A 20,600-nucleotide genomic window follows, 5' to 3' on the forward strand; every position below is an offset into this window, starting at 1 on the left:
TGTCTCTGTGCAGTTAGTAAAAATGACCAAGACCACTCCCACAGACAAGTTGTCATGTTACTAAGGTCACAGACTGAAAAGACCTTGCAAAAACAATGTATCGAACACATTTGCACAGACTAAAAAACCTCTTAGCTCATTATTCAGTCAAATATCCTATTTACTTTTTGAATATCATATGAATCATTTTGTTTTCATCAAGAAATGATATGAACAGCCTAGTTTAAACCATATAGGACAAATGAGACATTTTTTTATTTGATGACGTTGAATCAGTGTTAAACTGATTGGATTTGCACAAAGTCATCAACATAAAGGAATTTCGTCTTATTATCCAACGTTTAACCCTAAATCCAATGACATGCTAGCTTGTTATGCTGATTTCACATCGAATTCACGTTTGTTGACAACATAAACACACTGAACAAAAATATAAACACATCATGTAAAGTGTTGATCCTATGTTTCATGACCTCAAATAAAAGATCACCGAAATGTTCTATACTGTACGTACAAATACCTTATTTCTCTCAAATTATGTGATTTTTAACCCATCCACCTGACGGGTGTGGCATCTCAAGAAGCTGATTTAACAGCATGATCATTACACAGGTACACCTTGTGCTGGGGACAATAAAAGGCCAGTCTAAAATTAGAATTTTTGTCACTCAACACAATGCCACAGATGTCTCAAGTTTTGAGTGAGCATGCAATTGGTATACTGACTTCAGGAATATCTATCAGAGCTGTTGGCAGAGAATTGAATGTTAATTTCTCTACCATAAGCTGCCTCCAACGTTGTTTTAGAGAATTCGACAGTGCGTCCAACTGGCCTCACATCCGCAGACCACCTGTATGACGTTGTGTGGAAGAGCAGTTTGCTGATGTCAACGTTGTGAACAGAGTGCCCCATGTTGGCGGTAGGGTTCTGGAATGGGTATAGCTACAGACAACGAACACAATTTCATTTTATCAACGGCAATTTGAATGCACAGAGATACCATGACGAGATCCTGAGGCCCATTGTCGTGCCATTCATCTGCCGCCCATCCCCTCATGTTTCAGCATGATAATGCACAGCCCCATGTCGCAAGCATCTCTACACAACACCTGGAAGCTGAAAATGTCCCAGTTCTTCTATAGTCTGCATACTCACCAGACATGTCACCCATTGAGCATGTGTGGGATGTTCTGGATTGACGTGTATTATAAAGCACGTTCTGGTTCCCGCCAATATCCAGCATCTTCGCACAGCCATTGAAGAGGAGTGGGACAACATTCCACAGGCCACAACCAACACAAGCCAGATCAACTCTATGTGAAATAGATGTGTCACACTGCATGAGGCAGATGATGGTCACATCAGATACGGACTGGTTTTCTGATCCACGCCCCTATCTTTTTTGGGGGGAGGCGTCTGAGACCAACATATGCACATCTGTATTCCCATTCATGTGAAATCCATAGATCAGGGCCTAATTTATTTATTTTAATTGACAGATTTCCTTTTTGAACTGTAACTCCATAAAATCGTTGAAATTGTTGCATGTTGCATTTATATTTTTGTTCAGTATAAATGTAAATCAAAACTATATGTTGAAATGATGTCTGTGCCCAGTGGGATGTTTCCACTCTTAATTAGGTGTTTGCACCAGTTTTTTCAGCAAGGGATAAACTTTTCACCTGGTGGAACACTTAGTAATTCTCATCCCAGGTGTACAGGTGTAGGATCTTGATTTGACCAGTATTGTAGCAGCAAAATAATCCTGCTGAAACAGGACTTTAATGTTTAGTCCATTCATACTTTTCTCGCCACTGCAATGTTGCTTATTCAGTGGTTAGGCTATTAGCTAGCCATAATTAGGCTACGTGAAAAATGCAATATAGTGAATTTATGTAAATCTTGCGGTGCAGGAAAATTCTTAACAACAACAGAGTGGTAAAATTATGATCCTACACCTGTATCAACAGACCAATGCCACTGGGCAAAAACTGGTTTAATCAGCGTTGTTGGAATAGACGTTGAATTGATGTCTGTGCCCAGTGGAATGCTTACAATGTGAAACTCATCTAACTGTCAATAGGTTCCAATAAGTCCTCTCCTCAAAATACAAAATTGTACAACTAGCATACTTGAATTTAAATCTGTAATATTGGTGGAAAGTAGCAGGGCAGCATTTCCTGTTTGAGAGGAAGCGGGAAGTGACTGGAGGATGGTGATACTGCACTCTGGGCCCTCAGAACAATACAAAGTCTCCCTCACACAGGAAACGGATCTGCGTCAAAGTGGACCTAACAGAGTTTTATAAAGGCCATCGGCAAAGACCCTAACGAGGCAGGATAAATCACTGTTTTCAATCCACACACTGACTTATACCCCAGTCTTGAATTAAAAATATCCCTTCGAAACAATGACTGTAGGCAGCTAACTATATACTCCCTTCCATATGTATTTGGATAGTGAAGTCATTAAAAAAATATATTTGGCTCTATACTCCAGGATTTTGGATTTGAGATCAAACGTTTGATATGATGTGACAGTACAGAATGTCACCTTTTCTTTGAGGGTATTTTTGTATACATATCTATTTTACCATTTAGAAATGGAAGCACTTTATGTATCTAGTTAAAAAGGCTTCTGACCTTTGTAATTTCCCTTTAGAAATGTTGAACTTGATTTTCACTTACGAAAAATGTATCAAGCCCTACAAAAACATCCATTGATGCTGCTTTATACCTGGACGCTAGACAGCACGTAGTTCTTTGAAGATGTCATTCATGGAGCATTTTCTGCAGGATGGAGTGTGTTAGCACTTCACAACTATTTTATCAGTTGGAAACACACACAGGAATTCCGGCTTGGGAATGACCATCAAGTTCCTGGCCACTACAGGAAGGTGTGCATAAAAAGCACTTCCAAAGCGGGCAGCCTCTACCAGTCCTCTCCATTCAGCGAGGGAACATAAGGGAAGTACACATTTGTATATATTGATGAAACCAAAATTGGGAGATGGCCTAGATGATAGGTCTGAAGTCAGTCAATTGAGTAGAGGTGATGTGGCAGCTGCAACCACGGAGTCTCAAGACGCTTGGCATTGTGTTCTCTATTCTATGGTAAGTTGTGAGGACAACTATTATTTAGAAAAAGAAAAAAAAATACAGGAGAAACTTCAGTATGCAGTTGTTTGATAATATTCTAATCATGATGAAGTCGTATGATACGCAAAAGTAACCAAGGATAAAACGTTCATAATCAAACTATTAGTTATCGGTAGTTTAATTTATCAGATGCTATTTATTATTTGTCAATTGATTAATTGAAACACCTAAATGTTTCCCCATGAAGCCTAAAATCGCAAACTTTTTTTTTTGCATCACGGTGTGTTGATTTAGCCTCGCAAACCACCTGATCCTTTGAGGTTAAATGAATAGTTCACTTTAAACTCGCAGGATTAAGCGGCTGGCAAGGCTAGTGTTGACGCACCCATGATCAGAAGTCGACTTCAAATTGTGTAATTGACAATTATTCAATGAAAAACAGGCCAAATTATGTTCATTGTAATATTCTAACGATAGCCTATGAAACCTGAATTCGTTTCTACATTTGCGTAAAGAAATGTTCAATTAGGCATGTTGTGCTGATCAATGCTCTAGCAAATGCCTTGGTTTATTATCTTACGCATTGCAAGCTGCCCTCTAGGCCTATTTATTGTTCTGCTATTCAAAATGAGCCCTTGATATCATGTAGCCTACCTTTGACATCAAGTTGTGTAGCCTAATATCCCATTTTTTCACATAGATGGAAGCTACCCCTACCTCTAACCTCAACAGCCAATGAACCTGGAGGCCTGCAGTATTTCAAAGTGGGCTGGGATTGTTGACTCCTCTAAACCAGACCAAACCTTGGATTTCGTCCCACAGAAAAACAAGATCAAGAGTATCTGCCTGCTTTACGGTCCATTATTACTTTTGGTACGCGCTAGGCCAGTCTCAAACTCGTACCGTGAGTAATAATGCACTGTGGCTGTCACTGCCAACGAGGGACAGACCACACCACCATATCTTACTTTCACTGTTCTCCATATTCCTATGCATCTCGTTGTTGTAAAGCAAGAAATGTGATATATTCATGAAAACTGTGTTTGAAACTCTAAGGCCTTGTGTGGGGAAAGACAGCATTTTAATATAATCCTTTGTCTACTTTCATAAACAGACTATTCATTTTACTTAAATATTATTGTTGAGTTGTTTACATGAAATATGTAGAATTTTCTGTACCTTGTGATTGTAAGCTATATGCAAATGAATAATAATAAAAATACTTGAATTTAGCTTAGCCAATAGCATTGTAGGCCTTGTGCATCTACCAAGGCTTCAGTTGAAATACCCCAACATTGAGCTTTGTTTGTGATCTGAGCACCACATTACTTGCTTTGCCTTTACACTGATTGGGGGGGTATGCTTAGAATTCACCAATCTTAAAGTAACTAGCCTGCGAAAATGTCACTTTAAAAAGTACATTCTGGTAACTCATATCCAAATAATGTTGTTTCATCCTATGCTCGTATTTTTGGCCAAAGCATAAATTGGAGTACTAGCACTTCAAAAAACCCACCTCAATCTTGTATCTCAAACGGACTGTTTAAAAAATGCTTGTTACTTCCTCGTAGAGGATGATGGCCAATCAGCATTCCGGAGGAGGATGAGATGGCCAGTCAATGGTCAATTTGAATGACCAGTGTACACCCACACCATGCTGTTGTTGGGGTATGCCAACACCGTTCCAATGCAGAAACGCTGCTTTTTAACCTACTTAACAAAAACAATTTTGAGGGAAAAATATTTTACTCGTATCGTAAGTAATTATAGGTCATTTTCCATAGAACTCTGAAAACATTTGTCAGTTTTAAAATGACTGCATTAAGTCACTCTGGAGGATCAGAGCATCTGCTAAATGACTAAAATGTTATACAGAGCTGCAGAATAAATTCCCTGAGCCTTGTGACTGTTTTTGATTGCATATGTCTATCGTTTTTCATTTTGTGAAAATAGCCTAATGGAATAATGTTCAGAAATATTATAGCCACTTCCCCTACTCAGATGTCTACCTATTACCATGACAAGTTGCCCCCCCCAATACACACACCTTTATCACTTACATATGTGTTGGTAGCAACTAGCCAAAACAGTACTCGTGTGCATCGGGATGTGAATCCTTCATCTCATAATCATGGATTCTGCAAATAATGAGGAAACTCATACACTAAATGACAATGAAGCTATGAAAACCAGTGTTTAATTTTTTTATATATTTTTTTACCCCTTTCTCATGATATCCAATTGGTAGTTAGTCTTGGCCCATCGCTGCAACTTCCCTACAGACACGGGAGAGGCGAAGGTCGAGAGCCATGCATCCTTCGAAACACGACCCTGCCAAATTGCACTGCTTCTTGACATACTGCTCGCTAAACCCGGAAACCAGCCGCACCAATGTGTTGGAGGAAACACTGTCCAGCTGGCGACCAAAGTCAGTTTGCAGACGCCCGGCCAACCACAAGGCGTCGCTACAGCGCGATGAGACAAGGAAATCCCGGACAGCCAAACCCTCTCCTAACCCGGAAGACGCTGGGCCGTTTGTACACTGTCTCATGGTCACAGCTGACCGTGACACAGCCTGGGATCAAACCCAGGTCTGTAGTGATCATTATGCCTAATTCTATAACACTTATCGATAGTCACTTAATAAATAATTAATACAGAAATATATAAGGTGTCAGATTACATTTAAACAAAGTATTTTTCTGCATATCTAGAGCTGTCTATCCTGACCAGTGGTTCTGAATATGCTTCTCTGCATCTCTACTAACATATCGGTAAACGATTGAAAGGAATGTCTTATTCTGTACATTTAGTAATTACTTGCTTTTCTAAAGTCTATCAACCTTGCCAGCAGGCATGCCAGCTAAGTGAGTTAGACAAGCTACTCTAACTTGATTGATAGCCTGAAATGGCTTGGTAGTAGCTAGTTATGGAGTTGGGAGATTGGCAACCTATCTAGTTGGCTAACTAAAGCCAACTTCATAAAATTGCTAGGTGGCTAGCATTACAGAGAAACCCAAAAAACTTTTATTTATTCATCAAGGAGGAATCTTGGAGAAAAAAAAGTTTTACAAACATACCTCCCAAGAGTCTGCGCTAGAGCAGAGGTTCCAGCATTGGCCAACCCCCCCCTCTGTAATTTTTGTCATTGGTACACTTCAACTGTGAGAGACGGAATCTAAAACAAAAATCCAATTTTTAAGTAATTAATTTGCATTTTATTGCATGACAAGTGTTTGATCACCTACCAACCAGTAAGAATTCCGGCTCTCACAGACCTGTTAGTTTTTCTTTAAGAAGTCCTCCTGTTCTCCACTCATTGCCTGTATTAACTGCAGCTGTTTGAACTCTTACCTGTTTAAAATACACCTGTCCACACACTCAATCAAACAGACTCCAACCTCTACACAATGACCAAGACCAGAGAGCTGTGTAAGGACATCAGTGCTAAAATTGTAGACCTGCACAAGGCTGGGATGGGCTACAGGACAATAGGCAAGCAGCTCGGTGAGGAGGCAACAACTGTTGGCGCAATTATTAGAAAATGGAAGAAATTCAAGATGGCGGTCAATCATCCTCGGTCTGGGGCTCCATGCAATATTTCACCTTGTGGGGCATCAATGATCATGAGGAAGGTGAGGGATCAGACCAGAACTACACGGCAGGACCTGGTCAATGACCTGAAGAGAGCTCTGACCACAGTCTCAAAGAAAACCATTAGTAACACACTTCGCCATCATGGATTAAAATCCTGCAGCGCACGCAAGGTCCCCCTGCTCAAGCCAGCGCATGTCCAGGCCCATCGGAAGTTTGCCAATGACCATCTGGATGATCCAGAGGAGGAATGGGAGAATGTCATGTGGTCTGATGAGACAAAAATAGAGCTTTTTGGTCTAAACTCCACGCACCGTGTTTGGAGGAAGGAGAAGGATGAGTACAACCCCAAGAACACCATCCCAACCGTGAATCATGGAGGTGGAAACATCATTCTTTGGGGATGATTTTCTGCAAAGGGGACAGGATGACTGCACCGTATTGAGGGGAGGATGGATTGGGCCATGTATCGTGAGATCTTGGCCAACAACCTCCTTCCCTCAGTAAGAGCATTGAAGATGGGTCATGGCTGGGTCTTCCAGCATGACAACGACCAAAAGCACACAGCCAGGGCAACTAAGGAGTGGCTCCGTAAGAAGCATCTCAAGGTCCTGGAGTGGCCTAGCCAGTCTCCAGACCTGAACCCAATAGAAAATCTTTGGAGGGAGCTGAAAGTTCCTATTGCCCAGCGACAGCCCCGAAATCTGAAGGATCTGGAGAAGGTCTGTATGGAGGAGTGGGCCAAAATCCCTGCTGCAGTGTGTGCAAACCTGGTCAAGAACTACATGAAACGTATGATCTCTGTAATTGCAAACAAAGGTTTCTGTGCATCAAATACTTATGTATAAAATGCAAATTAATTACTTAAAAATCATACAATATGATTTTCGGGATTTTTGTTTTAGATTCCGTCTCTCACAGTTGAAGTGTACCTATGATAAAAATTACAGACCTCTACATGCTTTGTAAGTAGAAAAACCTGCAAAATCGGCAGTGTATCAAATACTTGTTCTCCCCACTATATGTGCTAAAAAACCTAAATAACAAATAGTTAGCTGACATGGGCTAGTTGATCCGGACATTTCTGACAAGTTACAAATAGCTCTCTAAGGCAGTGGTTCCCAACCAGGGGTACTAGGACCTCTGGTGGTCCCTGGCCTATCCACTGGGAGTACTTGAGAAGACTAATGAGATCATAGGCTTACTGGTCAAATGTACATGAGGGGGTACTTCAGGGGTACTCTGGACAGAGCTAAATTCAGTTGGTGGTACAGTAACCGAAGAAAGTTAGGAACCATTGCTCTAAGTTATGCAATGACTAACATGACAAGATGAAGTGATGATGCACTACCCACAGTTTGGGAACCACTGCAGTAGAGTATCTAGCGTCCTGCCTCTGTGCTGCACTTTGGAAGGAACAAGGAAGAAACACTTACTTGGGAGAATATGGGGTATGCTTTGCCTTCTCCAGTCAATGTGCCCCAAGATATTTTTTTCTAAATAATTATGATCATAAATAATTTAGTAATCATCTGAAAGATGTAATAAATTATTAGAATTCTGAGGGGGCACATGCCCTTGTGCCCTCTGTGGGTATTACGTCTCTGGGTGAGTTTTCCTCATGTTGTTATGGGGATCATTTAAATTGAACCCGCAATGTGGTTATGCATGGTGGTTTTTTTCCCATGGTCACTACTCACAGGGTAGCGGTAGCCTCTATGCTTTCAGTTTTCAGGGAAGGTGTATGTGTGTGTGCAACATTGCCATGGTAGGTTTGATTGAATTGCAGCAATTTGTAATTTCACAGCAACAATTCAGTAGCCTGAAACTAGACATTCATAATCAGTAACCTAATATTTCAATAAGATAGCCTTAGTGTTTCCAACTAATGTACCTTTCTTTTAACCATATTGCAAATAAATGTTATACACCCCAAAAATATGTTTGCATTTGGTTTTTGATTATCAAAGCACTGACCCAATAGTTGTCTATTTCAGTACAAAGACAAACCACCCATTCTAATAGACATCAAACCAAATATGGAGGCAAGAGACCCAACTGTTCATGAAATAAAGGTGCCATAAACAGCATGACAATCTAAAAAATGCACAATGTGGAAAACAACATGATTATGTAGACGGATCTGTCTGAACCTGATTCTGTTCAATTTTCCCTATCGCATTAGGCAACTTTTAATGGCAGTTTTCAGAACCTAATCTGAAAAGTGGGATGTTCAGAGATAACAGTTTCAACACGTCCATTGAGAAGAGCAAAATCACAAGACCTGAAACCATCCCCATGTTCCAAGACAGGATCAACTTTCATTGTGCAAACGACAATGGGAATGCTCAGAATAATTGAAACCATTACTCAACCTAGGCTAATTGTTCTTCATTATTACATTTGTATGCCATCTATTATCTTTGCCTGTTACACAGTAAGTCCAATTCCTTTCATTATTATTAAAACATCATACATCACATTTATTATACCCTACCATGGATGATTGGTTCAATAAAAGTCTTGCCCCAAGATCAATCTTGACCACAAGGTGGTGATCTAACAACAAATTGCAGCGCATGTTGCTGGCTCATGCATTGAGGATACGGGAGAGACATTATATATACAAAAGTATGTGAACACACCTTCAAATTAGTGGAATCGGCTATTTTAGCCACACCCGTTGCTGACAGGTGTATAAAATCAAGCGCACAGCCTTGCAATCTCCATAGACAAACATTGTAATTAGAATGACCTTACTGAAGAGCTCAGTGACGTTCAACGGGATGCCACCTTTCCAACAAGTCAGTTTGTTCAATGTCTACCCTGCTAAAGCTGCCCCTGTCAACTGTAAGTGCTGTTATTGTGAAGTGGAAACGTCTAGGAGCAACAACATCTCAGCCGCGAAGTGGTAGACCACACAAGCTCACCGAATGGGACCACCTAGTGCTAAAGTGTGTAGCAAGTAAAAAATTGTCTGTCCTCAGTTGCAACACTCACTACTGAGTTCTAAACTGCCACTGGAAGCAACATCAGCACAAGAACTGTTCGTCGGAAGCTTAATGAAATGGGTTCCTACGGCCAAGCAGCCGCACACAAGCCTAAGATCACCATGCACAATGCCAAGCGTTGGCTGGAGTGTTGTAAAGCTTGCCTTCATTGGACTCTGGAGCAGTGGAAATGCCCGAATGCATAGTGTCAACTGTAAAGTTTGGTGGAGGAGGAATAATGGTCTGGGGCTGCTTTTCATGGTTCGGGCTATGCCCCTTAGTTCCAGTGAAGGGAAATATTAACGCTACAGCAAACAATGACATTCTAGATGATTCTGTGGCATCAACTTTGTGGCATCAGTTTGGGGAAGGCCCTTTCCTGTTTCAGTATGACAATGCCCCCTTGCACAAAGTGAGGTCCATACAGCAATGGTTTGTCGAGATCGGTGTGGAAGAATTTGACTGGCCTGAACAGAGCCCTGACCTCAACCCCATTGAACACCTTTGGGATGAATTGGAACGCTTACTGCGAGCCAGGCCTAATCGGCCAAATCAGTGCCCGACCACACAAATGCTCTTGTGGCTGAATGGAAGCAAGTCCCCACAGCAGTTTTCTAACATCTAGTGGAAAGCCTTCCCAGAAGAGTGGAGGCTGTTATAGCAGCAAAGGGTGGGCCAACTCCATATTAATGCCCATGATTTTGGAATGAGATGTTCGCCATGCAGCTGTCCACATACTTTTGGCCATATAGTTCATGCTTTATTACACTTAAATTTTGAAAAGGATAAACATTTATCCAACTCCCAGTCCCTTTGAAACAGAAGGTTTATATGAGTTTTAGATATTCCATTTACTTTTAAATTGATCCTGCAAATTATATTTAACCGCCTTGGATTGCTCCAGAAAAATGGGTCATGGTAATACAACTATTAAAATATTGTCTTACTGTGGTTGCTAGGAAACTAGTGAACCCAAGACAAGTATTAGAAGAAAGAAATCTGTGGTGATCCGTCGATATTTAGATATTTTCTTTGGTGGACATGAATTAACTAATATAGATGGTGTAAGTGTTAAAATAGGAGAATAGTAGTGAAATGCCCTCCTCACAGGGTTATGTTGAATGATGTGTACAGCAGAATACAGTAGGTATATCTGTGCGTTTGCTCCTTTGAGTAATGCTTGTACACCCTATACTTTGAATCAATGCAGACAGCCTCTATGTGTGAATCCCTCTATTTTTTTTGCATTACTTAAAGGTGGGTTTCTCAACCCTTTTCCTTCTGCGGACCACTGAAAAAATCCGGGGACCCCCTACATCACATATTTAAGAGGAAAAAGTGTGCTCAATATTTAATGTCTACACAATATATCAATATACTTACTATACAATACAGCATATCACCAGTGTTGGGGAGGGGTGTAGTTAAACTAGTAATTTAACTCCATTTTGCAGTAGCTTGGTGGTAGTTAAACTAAATTAAAATATTGGTAGTGTTTTAAGCAGTTAAATACTTTGGTTAGCGCTGTAGCTAACGACTTAAAATACACACTACTTAAAAATAATAATAATACAATATGGGTGAGGTAGACAATAATGGTAGCTTGGTAAACTATATTTTCAGAGTAGCTTCCCCAACACAGTATATCACATTGCGTAACCAGAGTGCATGTTTTTTATGTCTGCAATAGTCATTATCCCTTGCAGTGTAAGATCAAGTTTCCAATTGTCATTCCTCCTTAAACCTCACACATAACCACCTGTTCTCCAATACACAGAAACAGTCAGCGGTATAACTACTGCATGTGTATCCATCAAATGCTTATTTCTGGGCATATTTGACCATCTCAAATCAAACACTCCCCCTGTCTGCTATGGATTATAATTAGGTGTCCAAAAAGCCCTAGCACAGTCACAGACACATTTCCCTCTGTTTTAGAGTATAGAGCTCTCACATTCTCCAGGGAGACTAGACCCATTTTCAACTCAGTAATGACTCTCAGGAATCTGACAGGCTGGGGTTGGCAATGGGGCTGTACCCTGGCACTGAATGGAATCCACATTACATCTGGCAGGCTCTGTTAGTGCTATCAGATGTGAATTACACGGCCGTGCGCGGTCTGTTCTTTCTCTGTCTCCTCCTTTGTTCTGTCTTTGTAACTTTTATAGGGACAAAAGGTGATGCTAGGAATTGTGGTTAACAGATGCTTCGAATTGCTTAGAAACTGATTGTCAGGCAAGCAATTGGATTTGATTGTATTTAAAGTCAGTTACTCTATGTAAGGTGCATTTGGAAAGTATTCAGTCCCCTTGACTTTATCCACATTTTCTTACGTTACAGCCCTTTTCTAAAATAGATTAAGTAAAAACAATTCCTCATCAATCTACACACAATACCCTATAATGTCAAAATGAAAAAAGGTTTTTAGAAATATTTGCAAATGTATTAAAAATAAAAACAGAAATACCTTATTTACATAAATAGTCAGACCGTTTGCTATTAGACTTGAAATTGACCTCAGATGCATCCTGTTTCCATTGATCATCCTTGGGATGTTTCTACAACTTGACTGGAGTCCACCTGTGGTAAATGCAATTGATTGGACATGATTAGGAAAGGCACACAACTGTCTATATAATGTCCCACAGTTGACAGTGAATGTAAAATCAAAAACCAAGCCATGATGTCAAAGGAATTGTCTTCAGAGCTCCGAGACAGAATTGTGTAGAGGCACAGATCTGGGGAAGGGTACCAAAATATTTCTGCAGCATTGAAGGTCCCCAAGAACACAATGGCCTCCATCATTTTTAAATTAAAGAAGTTTGGAACCACCAAGACTCTTCCTAGAGCTGGCCATCCCTACGGTGAAGCATGGTGGTGGCAGCATCATGCTGTGGAGATGTTTTTCAGCAGCATTGACTGTGAGACAGTCAGGATCAAGGGAAAGATGAACAGAGCAGAGTACAGAGAGATCCTTGATGAAAACCTACTCCACAGCGCGCAGGACTGGAGCAAAGGTTCACCTTCCAACAGTAAGCACACAGTCAAGACAACGTAGGAGTGGCTTCGGGACAAGTCTCTGAATGTCCTTGAATGGCCCAGCCAGAAACCCATTCTAACATCTCTGGAGAGACTTGAAAATAGCTGTGCAGCGATGCTCTCCATCCAACCTGACAGATCTTGAGAGGATCCGCAGAGAAAAATGGGAGAAACTCCCCAAATACAGGTGTGCCAAGCCTGTAGTGTCATACCCAAGAAGAAGCAATGCTGTAGTCACTGCCAAAGGTTCTTCAACAAAGTACTGAGTAAAGTGTCTGAATACTTATGTAAATGTGATATTTCAGTTTTTGTGAAAATGTATTGCTTTGTCATCATGGGGTATTGTGTGTAGATTGATTAGGGGGGGAAATTACATTAATTTTAGAATAAGGTTTTAATGTAACAAAACGAGAAATTCAAAGGGTCTGAATACTTTCCGAATGCACTGTGCATGTACTCCTCTTCCTGGGTGAAGAAGTGTTTCCAAAATCTTCTACTACCTGATCCTATCGAGTTATGTATTATCGAAACATTTTGAAATAGACCGTTCTTGGTATGTGTGATCCCTATGTGAACACAGTAGGTAAGTGTTCAACACCGGATCATGTTTGTTGATGCCTTATCTGAGGACCTATCTGTATTGGTGAGGCATTGAGAGGCATGCATGAGAGCTCTGACAGGTTCCCTAGATTGTCAGACCTGTCTTCTCTAATACTGCTTTAATTTGTTTCTTTGTATTGGGGCTTGTAAGTGCGTGACAGGTTTTCAGAGCTTGTCTGGATTTCATTGGCCTTAAAAAGCGTGTTTTGGTGCTCACAGAGCATAGACTAGAGCTTTTAAGGTCAACATTGAAACACAATAGTATTATAAATTTTACATTACAAACTGGGTGGTTCGTGCCCTGAATGCTGATAGGCTGAAAGCCGTGGTCCACGGGTATGACAAAACATTTATTTTTACTGTTCTAATTACTTTGGTAACCAGTTTATAATAGCAATAAGGCATCTCGAGGGTTTGTGGTATATGGCCAATATAGTACGTCTAAGAGCTGTATCCAGGCACTCCGTTAAGAACAGCCCTTAGCCGTGGTACATTGGCCATATACCACATCCCCTTGTGCCTTATTTCTTAATTATAAAGGGGAAAACATGAGTGTTCCCATTTTTCACCCCCCATAATCACCATGAATAACTTAACGGCTAGGCCGATATTCCCATAGAGTGCATTAGGTTTACCATGTTTTTGCTGACTGTTGTGAAGTAATTGTACTCCATTACATAGTATGGCTCCAAAACGAATTATCACTCAGAAAGAGTGATTATTTACATGTAATCTAATGAGTTGTGAGGCTCTTGTGGAGAGTTGGTGAAGTGGGTCAATTGATGTCTGGGCAGCCAAAATAGCCCGAGTTACGTTCATCTTGGTTACATTCTGCTGCCAAGACAGTCACAACAAGGCAAAGCAATGTAAGACAATCCTTGGTTAACACATCTGCTGTAACTTCCATTGTAGAAGCTGCAGGTTACGATGATAACATCTAACAAGCTTACAGGAATCTCATGTCGTGCCCTAAAACCGGGTGCACATGTATCCAGCACCATGGACAGGGCCATATCAGTGCTAACTTGAAGTCAAAACTAGAAAAAAGTAGATATGGAAATGGAGGCGGAAATAGATGTCACCTCTCCAGCATATACTGCTCTTAGATTCTTTGGTATCCCGCTACAACGTCAATGGACGGTGGTTGCTGACTATAACCCACTACAGGTTCCAGGAGTTTGATTATACTACAGATAAGATGTACCATTTGGACTACAGATTATGCCATTTTAATGGTGCAAGGTTCATTTCCCAGAGAAGCAGCAGGCGAGTTAAATACTGTAGCACTGAAGAAGTGAGGCGGAATGTGCCCTGGAACAATGCATCCAGGCATCTACTCACCTCAGGTTTGATCCTCATTTGACATCTCGTTAACCTTTTGTGGCTGACCTGTGAAATCTGTCTGTGTGCCCACCACTCACTGAGCCATACGCTCAGCATGGCTTTGCTAGAGACTCCTCTGACATCCTTCAACCGTTCCCACCAAGATGGACCAAGTAAAGCGTCGCACTTTCACAAGTCAGTAAAACATTCTACAGCCAAATTATATTTGATGTTTTCAGTGTGTTTATTTGTTTTGTTCTATGGTAGACAAACTTATTTTGTCAGTCAATCTTGCGTAGGCCTACTTTGTGTTTGTGTGTGCGTGTGTGTGTGTGTGTGCATGGGCATGTGTGTGTTTTCCAATAAAGAAGCAGATGGAGCTGTCAGCTTCTCCTCCATGCACAGTTAATCTCCTGAAAATCTAATCCTGACATTCCACCATAGCTGCTCACTACACCAGTGCTTACCATAGTTTTCATAGATTTAGTTAGGGTTTGGAACTCATCTAGCAGATTCTGTGAAAATGAGGATACAGTATGGCTAACCATTTGGCTTTTCAATTGAGCACTGAAAAGTCCTTAGAGTTAATCTCAGTTGAGCACTGTCCTGACCTGCAAAAGGAGCCGTTGCTATAATTAAGTTATTGCTATTAATTGCTCAAGACTAGATCACTCTATGAGAGAACTTTAGTGCTCCTTTAAAGAAAGGAAAACTATACAAGCAATAGGTTAATGTTTCAGTGCACTACTATTATAATATTATATATATAACTATAATAGGCTCATATTAATTATTGTTATTTTTAGCTAAAGGTCTAATTTATTGACCTCTGACCCTTTGATATGGATTTAGCACATAGAAGATGCAGAATCCAAAATCTGCGCTGGGATGAAACAAAAAAATTGGAGTGACTGAAAAAGCCATTACGATATGACATTTATTATTTAGATACAGAAATGTGAAGAGCAGAACTGCGAGCTGCATTGTGCAAATATGTGGATGGAATGCCTCTTTGATATGGCTGGGAAATGTAAGTCAGTCAAGGCATTCTGTGAGTATGAATTGTACTAAACTTCTTCAGTCAGATAATGAGATCTGTCTTGAAGCTAACGACCTGCAAATGGGATTGTAGTCAGATCAATTCATTTGTATTAATATTTTAATTATTTAAAGAGCAAGGGTTTCTTCAAAGCAGGTTTATCTGTCCTTTGATCAGATTTTTTGGCAGAACCTATAGAATGGATGACATGGATGACAAAATAAACCAACTTTGTGGAGACACTAGTTATAAATTGACAACATGATTGTAGTGGTACTGGTTCTGGTTCAGTATTTATACAATGTTGGACAGCATACCATGAATGCAACGGAGTAGACTAACAAGGGAAATGCATGCCTTGTTCTCATGCCAAACCCTAAGGCTACATAGCTTTGAATAAAACCCATCAAAGCCGTAGTACAGAATGTCTCTATCAGCAAATTGCCCCCACTGAGAACCGTATTGCTCATCTCTGTGCAGCGCTTGTTTACTCCATTGTTTGAGGGGAACTCTGTAAGTCTCTTGACGCCCGAGTATAGAGGCTGGGGATACACATAGCGCACATGCCAGGGTAGTCTCTATGTGCCTGAAGTGTTCTTAGCACTGATTTTCTTGGCCTCAGCTAGAGACAAATAAGAGTGCACTCCGTGGTATTTGTCTCCTTTCTCTTGAAAGCCTTAAAACACTAATGACTGTGTTTCCTACCTCAAGGCATTGTTTGCCATCTCTCTGTTAATGTACAGGGCTGTGAAAAAGTCTTTGTCACCTTTCTAATTTTCTCTACTTTTGCATATTTGTTATACGGAATTTGATCAGATATTCAACCAAAACCTAATAGTAGATAAAGGAAATCTGAGTGAACAAATAACATAACAATTACATACTTATTTCATTTATTTCTTAACCAAGGTTATGCGATGCCCCTGTGTGAAAAAGTAATTGCCCACTTACACTCAGTAGCTGGTTGTGCCACCTTTAGTTGCAATGACTCCAACCAAATGCTCCAGTAGAGTCTCTCACGTCACTGTGGATGAGTTTTGGCCCACTCTTCCATGCAGAACCGTCTTATTAACTCAGCGATATTTGTGGGTTTTCAAGCATGAACGGCTCATTTCAAGTCCTGCTACAACATCTCAGTTGGGATTAGGTCTGGACTTTGACAAGGCCATTTCAAAACTTCAAATGTGTTGCTTTTTCGACATTTTCATGTAGACTTGACTGTGTGTTTTGGATCATTGTCATGCTGCTTGACCCAGCTGCGCTACAGCTTCAGCTCACAGACGGATGCACTGACATTCTCCTGTAGAATTCTCTGATACAGAGCATAATTCATGGTTCCTTCTATTAAAGCAAGTCGTCAATGTCCTGAGGCAGCAAAGCATCCCCAAACCATCACACTACTATCACCATGCTTGACCGTTGGTATGAGATTTTTACTGTGGCATGCAGTGTTTGGTTTTCGCCAGGCGTAATGGGACCCAGGTCACCCAAAGAGTTATACTTTTGACTCATCTGTCCATAGAACATTCTTCCAAGAGTCTTGATGATCATCCGGGTGCTTCCAGGTGCTTTTTGGCAAACTTGAGTCAACCTTTTGGACGAGATGGTTCCCATTATGTCTGGCGAAAACCAAACACTGCAATCCACAGTAAGAATCTCATATCAACAGTCAAGCATGGTGGTGGTAGTGTAGTGTGATGGTGAAGTATAATTTTTTTTGTTATTGTAAACTCAGGTTCTCTTCATCTAATATTAGGTTTTGGTTGAAGATCTGATAACATTCAGTATCAAACATATATAAAAGTAGAGAAAATCAGAAAGGGAGCATATAACATATCACGCTGTTCCGTACATTTGACCTTATTTTAAGGCCCAAAAGACATAATACTTCCAGATCAACTGTAATATGAATACCATTGTAAAGCATAATTTCTCCTCTTTCCAGCAAAATCAATGACGAGACTTTCATATTGCCCGTCTCTGCATGATTGAAGAAGGCAATGGAGCGTTGCCGGGTTTAAAAAAAAATGGTGGGTGGGGAAGGAAAAGCTACTGCGTATTAGTGAAAGGGGGAGATACAGTGGTTTGTGAAAGTAATCACCCCTTTGGTATGTTTTCTATTTTGTTGCCTTTACAACCTGGAATTAAAATAGATTGTTTTGGGAGGTTTGTATCATTTGATTGACACAACATACCTACCACTCTGAAGATGCAAAATATTTTTTATTGTGAAACAAACAAGAAATAAGACAAAAAAATGGAAAACTTGAGCGTGCATAACTTTTCACCCCCCCCCCCCCCCAAAGTCAATACTTTGTAGAGCCACCTTTTGCAGCAATTACAGCTGCAAGTGTCTTGGGGCATGTCTCTATGAGCTTGGTACATCTAGCCACTGGGATTTTGTCCCATTTTGTCCCAAAAACTGCTCCAGCTCCTTCAAGTTGGATGGGTTCCTCTGGTGTACAGCAATATTTAAGTCATACCACAGATTCTCAATTGGATTGAGGTCTGGGCTTTGACTAGGCCATTCCAAGACATTTAAGTGTTTCCCCTTAAACCACTCAAGTGTTGCTTTAGCAGTATGCTTAGGGTCATTGTCCTGCTGGAAGTTGAACCTCCGTCCCAGTCTCAAATCTCTTGAAGACTGAAACAAGTTTCCCTCAAGAATTTCCCTGTATTTAGCGCCACCCGTCATTCCTTCAATTCTGACCTGTTTCCCAGTCCCTGCCGATGAAAACGTCCACACAGCATGATCTGCCACTACCATGCTTCACTGTGGAGATGGTATTCTCGGGGTGATGAGATGGGTTAGGTTTGTGCCAGACAGTGTTTTCCCTGATGGCCAAAAAGCTCAATTTTAGTCTCATCTAACCAGAGTACCTTATTCCATATGTTCCCACATGCCTTTTGGCGAACACCAAACATGTTTGCTTATTCTTTTCTTTAAGCAATGGCTTTTTTCTGGCCACTCTTCCGTAAAGCCCAGCTTTGTGGAGTGTACGGCTTAAAGTGGTCCTTTGGACAAATACTCCAATCTCCTCTGTGGAGCTTTGTAGCTCCTTCAAGATTATTTTTGGTCTCTTTGTTGCCTCTCTGATTAATGCCCTCCTTGCGTCATCCATGAGTTTTGGTGGGCAGCCCTCTCTTGGCAGGTTTGTTGTGGTGCCATGTTTTCCCATTTTTTAATAATGTATTTAATGGTGATCCGTGGATGTTCAAAGCTTCGGATATTTTTTTATAACCCAACCCTGATCTGTACTTCCCCACAACTTTGTCCCTGACCTGTTTGGATAGCTCCTTGGTCTTCATGGTGCCCCTTGCTTAGTGGTGTTGCAGACGCTGGGGCCTTTCAGAACAGGTGTATATGCTGAGATCATGTGACAGATCAGGTGACACTTAGATTTCACACAGGTGGATTTTATTTAACTAATTATGTGACTTCTGAATGTAATTGGTTGCACCAGATCTTATTTTGGTGCTTCATAGCAAAGGGGGTGAATACATATGCATGCACCACTTTTCTGTTTTTAATTTTTGGTAATTTTTTTAAACAAGTATTGTTTTTCATTTCACTTCACCAATTTGGACTATTTTGTGTGTGTCCATTACATGAAATCCAAATAAAAATCAATTTAAATTACAGTTTGTAATGTAACAAAATAGGAAAAATGCCAAAGGGGTGAAAACCTTTGCAAGGCACTTTATGTCGTGTGGGGAAACGGCATTTTCACCCAATATATCCAACTTATCACCTCTAAAATGTAAATAAAACACTATGAAGAGTTTATATAGTTTCTCATTGAAATTGTGTTTTTAGGGTGGTGCTACATTTATCGTCACAATTAAACTGCGGCTGTCAGGGTTTTTGAGAACCATAATGGCTCGCAGTGATTACGCAATTTTTTTAAAGACCAGACAAAGCTCCATTACCTTCCTAAATCATGTAGAGACGGGCAGTATGAAGGTCTCGTAATTGATTTTGCTGGAAAGTGGAGAAATTGTGCTTTACAATGGTATTCATATTACAGTTGACCTGGAAGTATTACGTTTTTGTGGCGATAAAATAAGGTCAAATGTATGGAACAGCGCAGTGTACTAAAGTGCATTAGCGATCGTTCTTTGCCCCTTTTTCACTGCACTGTATTCTGAGTGGACATTGTGGCAAAAGACAGATAAGATTGTATGATTATATTGTAGTACCTAACCCTTTTCATTGTTTGAAGCTTGGAAACTTTGTTGCTATTTTTCTGGCACATTAACTCAATGGAAATACTGGTGGAATGGCCTACCTTATAAATAGGTGTAAAAACACACTTGAATGGAATAGTGTGAAAATAATCTCAGCTGGCAGTTTTTATAACAATGTTTGATATTACTTAGGCGGCAGGACATACGGTAAAATACTTTATTTGGATGGTCTACATGTAACGGATGTGAAATGGCTAGCTAGTTAGCGGTGTTCGCGCTAAATAGCGTTTCAATCGGTGACGTCACTTGCGCTGAGACCTTGAAGTAGTAGTTCCCCTTGCAGTAGTTCCCCTCTGCAATGGCTGCGGCTTTTGTGGAGTGATGGGTAACGAGCGGGCGAGAGGACGGTCTGAAGTTACACTGTTACATATCAGTAACATTTGAACTATCTACTAACCTTAACCCTTATCCTAACCCTAAACTTAACCCTAACCATAGCCCTAACTCTAACTTTAACCCCAACCCTTATTCTAAACCTAATTCTAACTATAGCCTTAGCAAGCAGTTGCTCATAAACAGATAATGTGTTAATAGTATGACCATCTGTAAAAAAAAAAATCTTCCTTTTGTACATTTTTCCTTTTTCATCCTATTACTCACCAGTGATACAGAGTGCCAACCAGCACATACCACAAGACTTGAGTCCCTGACATATGGCATTTGAAGTC

General features: G+C 40.5%; 1 long non-coding RNA gene across 1 annotated transcript; it reads left to right on the plus strand.

Moving 5' to 3' along the window:
- Positions 1 to 2,948: 2,948 nt before the first annotated feature.
- On the plus strand, positions 2,949 to 4,331 carry LOC135513578 (uncharacterized). The gene is made up of 2 exons (XR_010451561.1): positions 2,949 to 3,114; positions 3,800 to 4,331. It is a non-coding gene; the product is annotated as an uncharacterized LOC135513578 (long non-coding RNA).
- Positions 4,332 to 20,600: the final 16,269 nt, after the last annotated feature.

Source organism: Oncorhynchus masou, chromosome 25 (genome assembly GCF_036934945.1).
Source record: "Oncorhynchus masou masou isolate Uvic2021 chromosome 25, UVic_Omas_1.1, whole genome shotgun sequence".
In the NCBI taxonomy this organism is placed as follows: Eukaryota; Metazoa; Chordata; class Actinopteri; order Salmoniformes; family Salmonidae; genus Oncorhynchus; species Oncorhynchus masou.